The sequence below is a fragment of the Rhinolophus sinicus genome, unplaced genomic scaffold (genome assembly GCF_036562045.2).
Source record: "Rhinolophus sinicus isolate RSC01 unplaced genomic scaffold, ASM3656204v1 Contig324, whole genome shotgun sequence".
In the NCBI taxonomy this organism is placed as follows: Eukaryota; Metazoa; Chordata; class Mammalia; order Chiroptera; family Rhinolophidae; genus Rhinolophus; species Rhinolophus sinicus.
The window spans coordinates 1,311-6,697 of NW_027424123.1; the positions used below are offsets into that span (position 1 = coordinate 1,311).

The following is a 5,387-nucleotide window of genomic DNA, read 5'->3' on the forward strand; positions in this document are numbered from 1 at the left end:
CCAAGTACTAACCAGGCCCTCGCCTGGTTAGCCCCCGAGATCAGAGGAGCTCGGGCGCGTGCAGGGCGGTAGGGCCGGAGGCGCTGGGACCCGGCTCCCCCGCCCCAAGAGCCTGCTCCCGGCCTGCCTCTGACGCGCGCCGTGCTGCTGGGCCGCTAGGGTGGCGAGCACGTCTGCCTGAGCGCCTGCCGCCCGCTCCCGCCTCCTCGGACGCGCCGCTGGTGTGGGCGACAGGCTACTCCTGGCCCACCAGCAGGCCCCTTCGCGCCCCCCAGTGGCTCCACGGGCCTCTGTCACTTCCCTGACTGTGACATATGTCTGGGCGCCCTGGCATCCTGGGACTCCCAGGCCCGAAGGGCTTCACGCCCCCTACCCCAGCCCTCATCTCCCCCAGCCCCACAACCCACACCCCTTGCTGCTGTGCTGTCCCCACCTCTCAGGGCCACCGAGGGGTGCAGGGTCCTCTCAGTCCCCTCCGGCCCTGGGGACGTGCAACCCAGGCCTGGCCTGACCGGACCCATCCGCAGGCCCAAAGCCAGATAGAGCCACCCGCGTGACCAGGGTGCAGCATCTGCAGTCCGGAGCTACCTTTCGGCACAAGACTTCAGTCTGGGCCCTGGAACCTTCGCCAGCGACCGGAGGCCCCGCCGATGTCGGTCCTTCCCTTCACTGGCTACACGTCACCTCTCCTGACCCAGGGAGGTGAGAGAGAGATGAGAGAAGGCCAGAGACGGAGCAAGAGAGAGGCGGAGAGAGACAGACAGGGACTGTGGGGACAGACTCAGAGAGCACTCTCCAGGCTCTGGGCCTCGCGTGGAGGGTGCTGCTTGGGGCTGCATGGTCATCAGCTGTGACCGCTTGGCCATCAGCTGTTGCCAGTTAGCCACTGGCCACGGAGGAGCTGCAGTGGCCAAGCTAGGAAGCGGATGGTGGACTGCAAATTGCAGAGGCGCGGATTTCAGTGGGCTCGCTTGGCGGGTCGTCGTGCGTCGTGTCGGTCGGCCGGCAGAGAAGCGGCCGACAGGTTGAGGGTCGGGCGGCTCCGGCTTGCCGTGTCTCCGAGCCAGCCGCCCGTGAGACATAGTGCTATGAGCCCCCTATCCGTGGCTCTGTTGGTGTTCCCTCTTGGCCTCGCCATATCCTGCGTTCTTGTGCGGGCAGAGGGACTAGAGTCCCCGCAGGACAGGGACCGACAGAGAGAACGGGAGGAGGAGAAAGAGGGAGCGAGATCGAAATATACACCTATATGTACCTGTATGTACCTAGACATACAGAGAGACATGGACAGAGACAGAGAAAGAGGGGGCTGGCACGCGGGGAGAGAGCTCCTGAGCCAGAGCCAGAGCCCAACAGGCACGTCACAGAGCCAGAGAGACATGGGGTGGGGGAGGGGGGAGGGACGCACAAGCGGGCACACGGACTGGGACAGACGCACTGACGCTGCTTTGAAGTGGCAGCTTCTCCCCCAGTGTGGTTATGCCCGTGGCTGGGCTCCACTAAGGAGGCAGTGCCGGGCATTGAAAGTCACCCTTGAAGCCCCCGGGCCGGGCGGGAGGGCCAGTGGGCTCAGGCCCCTTGGGAACCCCCCGCCCCGCAGGGAGGAGCAGCCCACAGGCACCCTGGTTGAGAGTGTTGTGTGCCTGCGTGCCTGCACTTCCCCTTGTGGTGGTCTCTCCTGGAGTCCGAGGGCGTGCGGTGTGTTGGGGTGCTGCTCCCTCAGTCCCCTGCTTTGTCCCGGCTCTTTGTACCCTGTGTGTTGGGGCCACTGCGGGAAGGGAGGGTTCCTGGCTCTTGTGGGCGATGGGAGGGGGCGCGCGGGGGTGTGGGGAGAGGTGCCTGCCGGCGGAGACACAGGCTCGGCTAACTGCTGCTGGCTGACTGCCTGCCTCAGCGAAGAGGACTAAGAAGAGGGTGTGGGGGTGAGCCCTGGCCGACGGGCCTGGTGTGCGGCCGGGGCTGCCAGCTTGTAGCGCCGGGTGGCTGACCGGCCTCTGGCCAGGGGGACCTTCGGCTGGATGGGCGGCTGCAGAGGGGCAAGGGGCGGCAGGGGTTCGGAGGGAGCCACGCAGGGGCGGCAGGAGGCGAGCAAAAGCCTACAGGTATTCCCAGGCGGTCTCCCATCCAAGTACTAACCAGGCCCCTCCCTGCTTAGCTCCCGAGATCAGAGGAGATCGGGCGCGTTCAGGGTGGTATGGCCGTAGACGCTGGGACCCGGCTCCCGCGCCCCAAGAGCCTGCTCCCGGCCTGTCTCGTGAGCGCCCGCCATGCAGATGAGCCGCTCCGGTGGCGAGCATCGACCCGCGGGCCGGCTCTGCCAGCACCGCGTCCCCCCCCAGTCCGGCTCCCCGCCTCTTCCTAATGCCCCTGGCGTGGGCGGCGGGCTACTCCTGGCCGACAGCGAGGCCCCTTCGCGCCCCCCGAGGCTCCATGGGACACTGCCACTTCCCTGATGGTGCCAGAAGTCGTGGAACTCTGGCATCCTGGGACTCCCCGCACCCAGACCGGCATACAACGCGCCCCCCTACCGCCACCAGGTTTACAACAACCGCACCCAAAGGCTGGGGGAGGCCTGCACCAGCAGGCAACCCTCGGCTTGGGAGTTGTGGGGGGACCCCGCGGCGGCGGCTTGGGCGGGTGCGGAGGGGGGGGCTGCGGCCGGCGGGGGCGCGGCGGCGGCAGCAGCGGGGGACGGCGGACGAGGGAAGGTGGGGAGGTAGGCGATGGCAACCGCGAGGATGGCGCCAGGGCGGCGATGGCGGTGGCGACAATGGGGGCTTTGACGGTGGGCGCTGGGGCACGGGGGTCGATGGCGGCGGCGGCGGCGGCGGCGTCGGCGGCGGCGGCGGGGGCGGAGGAGGCCGGGAGAGCAGAGGCGGGAGATTGAGGGAGTATGGCGATGGTGGCGGCGGCGGGCCGGGGGGGGGGGGGGGGGAGATGGCGGTGCAGGAGGCGGGGAGAGCAGAGGAGGGAGATTGAGGGAGTGCGGCAATGGCGGCGGCGGGGGCGGGGGTGGGGAAGAGGGCAGCACTGGCGGCGGGGATGGGGAGCGCGGTGCTGGCGGCCGAGGGGGGGAGAGCAGAGGAGGGAGTTTGAGGGAGTACGGCGATGGCGGCAGCGGGGGCGGGGAGGGGGCGAGGGCAGCGCTGGCGGAGGGGGTGGGGAGCGCGGTGCTGGCGGCCAAGGGGGGGAGAGCAGAGGAGGGAGATTGAAGCAGTACAGCGATGGCGGTGGCGAGGGCGGGGGCAGGGGTGAGGTCAGCGCTGGAGGGGGGTGTGGGGAGCGCGGTGATGGCGGCGGATTTGGCGGTGGCGGCGGGGGCGAGGGCAGCGCTGTTGGCGGTGGCGGCGATGGAAGGTCGGCGAAGGGATCGAGATGACAGCCTCCGGGACTGAAGAGGACTAAGAAGAGGGTGTGCGGGGGAGCCCTGGCCGACGGGCCTGGTGTGCGGCCGGGGCTGCCAGCTTGTAGTGCTGGGCGGCTAACCCTCTGCTGGTCAGGGGGACCTTCGGCTGGCTGGGCGGCTGCAGAGGGGCAAGGGGCGGCAGGGGTTCGGAGGCAGCCACGCCGGGGCGGCGGCGCAAAAGGAGAGGCGAGCAAAAGCCTGCAGCTATTCCCAGGCGGTCTCCCATCCAAGTACTAACCAGGCCCCTCCCTGCTTAGCTCCCGAGATCAGACGAGATCTGGCGCGTGCAGGGTGGTGTGGCCTTAGGCGCTGGGACCCGGCTCCCGGCACTCCAAGAGCCTGCTCCCGACCTGCTTCTGAGCGCACGCCATGCTGCTGGGCCGCTCGGGTGGCGAGCCTGTCTGCCCGAGCGCCTCCCGCCAGCTCCCCGCCTCCTCCAGACGCCGCTGGTGTGGGCGACGGGCTCCTCCTGGCCCGCAGCGAGGCCCCTTCGCGCCCCCCAGTGGCTCTAACGGGCCTCTGTCACTACCCTGACTGTGACATATGTCTGGGCGCCCTGGCATCCTGGGCCTCCCCAGGCCCCAAGGGCTTTTACCCCGCCCCCCTACCCCAAACCCTCTCATCTCCCCCCAGCCCCACAGCCGCACACCCCCCTTGCTGCTGTGCTGTCCCCACCTCTCAGGGCCACCGAGGGGGTCGCAGGGTCCTCTCAGTCCCCTCCACCCTAGGGACGTGCAACCCGGGCCCTGGCCCTGGCCCTGGTCCTGGCCCTGGCCCACCCACCCACTGGCCCAAAGCCAGGGAGAGCCACCCGCCACCAGGGGGCAGCACCTCCAGTCTGCCGCCACCCTTCCTCACACAGCCTTCTTTCTGGGTTCTCGCCCCTCGTCAGCGACCGGCGTCCCGCCCGATCACTGTTCACTTCACTGGCTACACGTCACCTCTCCTGACCCAGGGAGGTGAGAGAGAGGATGAGAGAAGGCCAGAGACGGAGCAAGAGAGAGGCGGAGAGAGACAGGCGGGGACTGTGGGGTCAGACTGAGAGAGCACTCTCCAGGCTCTGGGCCTCGCGTGGAGGGCTGCTGCGTGGAGGCTGCATGGATATCAGCTGTGACCCCGTGGCCATCAGCTGTTGCCCGATGGCCATTGGCCACCGGCAAACTGCGGTGGCCAAGCTAGGAAGCGCGGATTGTGGACTGCAAATTGCAGAGGGGCGCGGACTGCAGTTGGCCGGCTTGGTGGGTCGGTAGGTTGGTGGGTCTGTTGGTTGGCAGAGAATCGGCCGGCAGGCTGGGGATCGGGCGGCTCCGGCTTGCCGAGTCTCCAAGCCAGCCGCCCGTGAGACATGGTGCTATGAGCCCCCTATCCGTGGTCTGTTGGTGTTCCCTCTTGGCCTCGCCAAATCCTGCATTCTTGTGCGGGCAGAGGGGCTAGAGTCCCCGCAGGACAGGGACAGACAGACAGAACGGGAGGAGGAGTAAGAGGGAGCGAGATGGAAATATGCTCGTATATGTACATGTATGTATCTAGACATACAGAGAGACATGGACAGAGACAGAGAAAGAGGGGGCTGGCACGCGGGGAGAGAGCTCCTGAGCCAGAGCCAGAGCCCAACAGGCACGTCACAGAGCCCGACGGATATGGGGTGGGGGAGGGTGTGAGGGACGCACAGGCGGGCACACGGACTGTTACAGACGCACTGAGGCTGTGTTGAAGTGGCAGCTCCTCCACCGGAGTGTGGTCGTGCCCGGGGCTGGGCTCCGCTAAGGAGGCATTGCCCTGGCGTTGGCAGTCACCATTGAAGCCTCCGGGGCGGGCCGCCAGGGTCTCCGGAGGGCCTGTGGTCTCTGAGCCCCGCCCAGGCACCCGCCCGCGGGAGGAGAGAGGCAGCCCCCAGGCACCCTGGTTGTGAGGGTTGTGCGCCTGCGTGCCTGCTCTGCCCTTGTGGTGGTCTCCCCCGGAGTCGATGGCGCGTGGTGTGTTG

General features: G+C 68.3%; 2 pseudogenes; both read right to left on the reverse strand.

Moving 5' to 3' along the window:
* Nucleotides 1-2,083: 2,083 nt before the first annotated feature.
* Nucleotides 2,084-2,203, reverse strand: LOC141569951 (5S ribosomal RNA; annotated as a pseudogene).
* A 1,388-nt stretch (nucleotides 2,204-3,591) lies between these two features.
* On the reverse strand, nucleotides 3,592-3,711 carry LOC141569952 (5S ribosomal RNA; annotated as a pseudogene).
* Nucleotides 3,712-5,387: the final 1,676 nt, after the last annotated feature.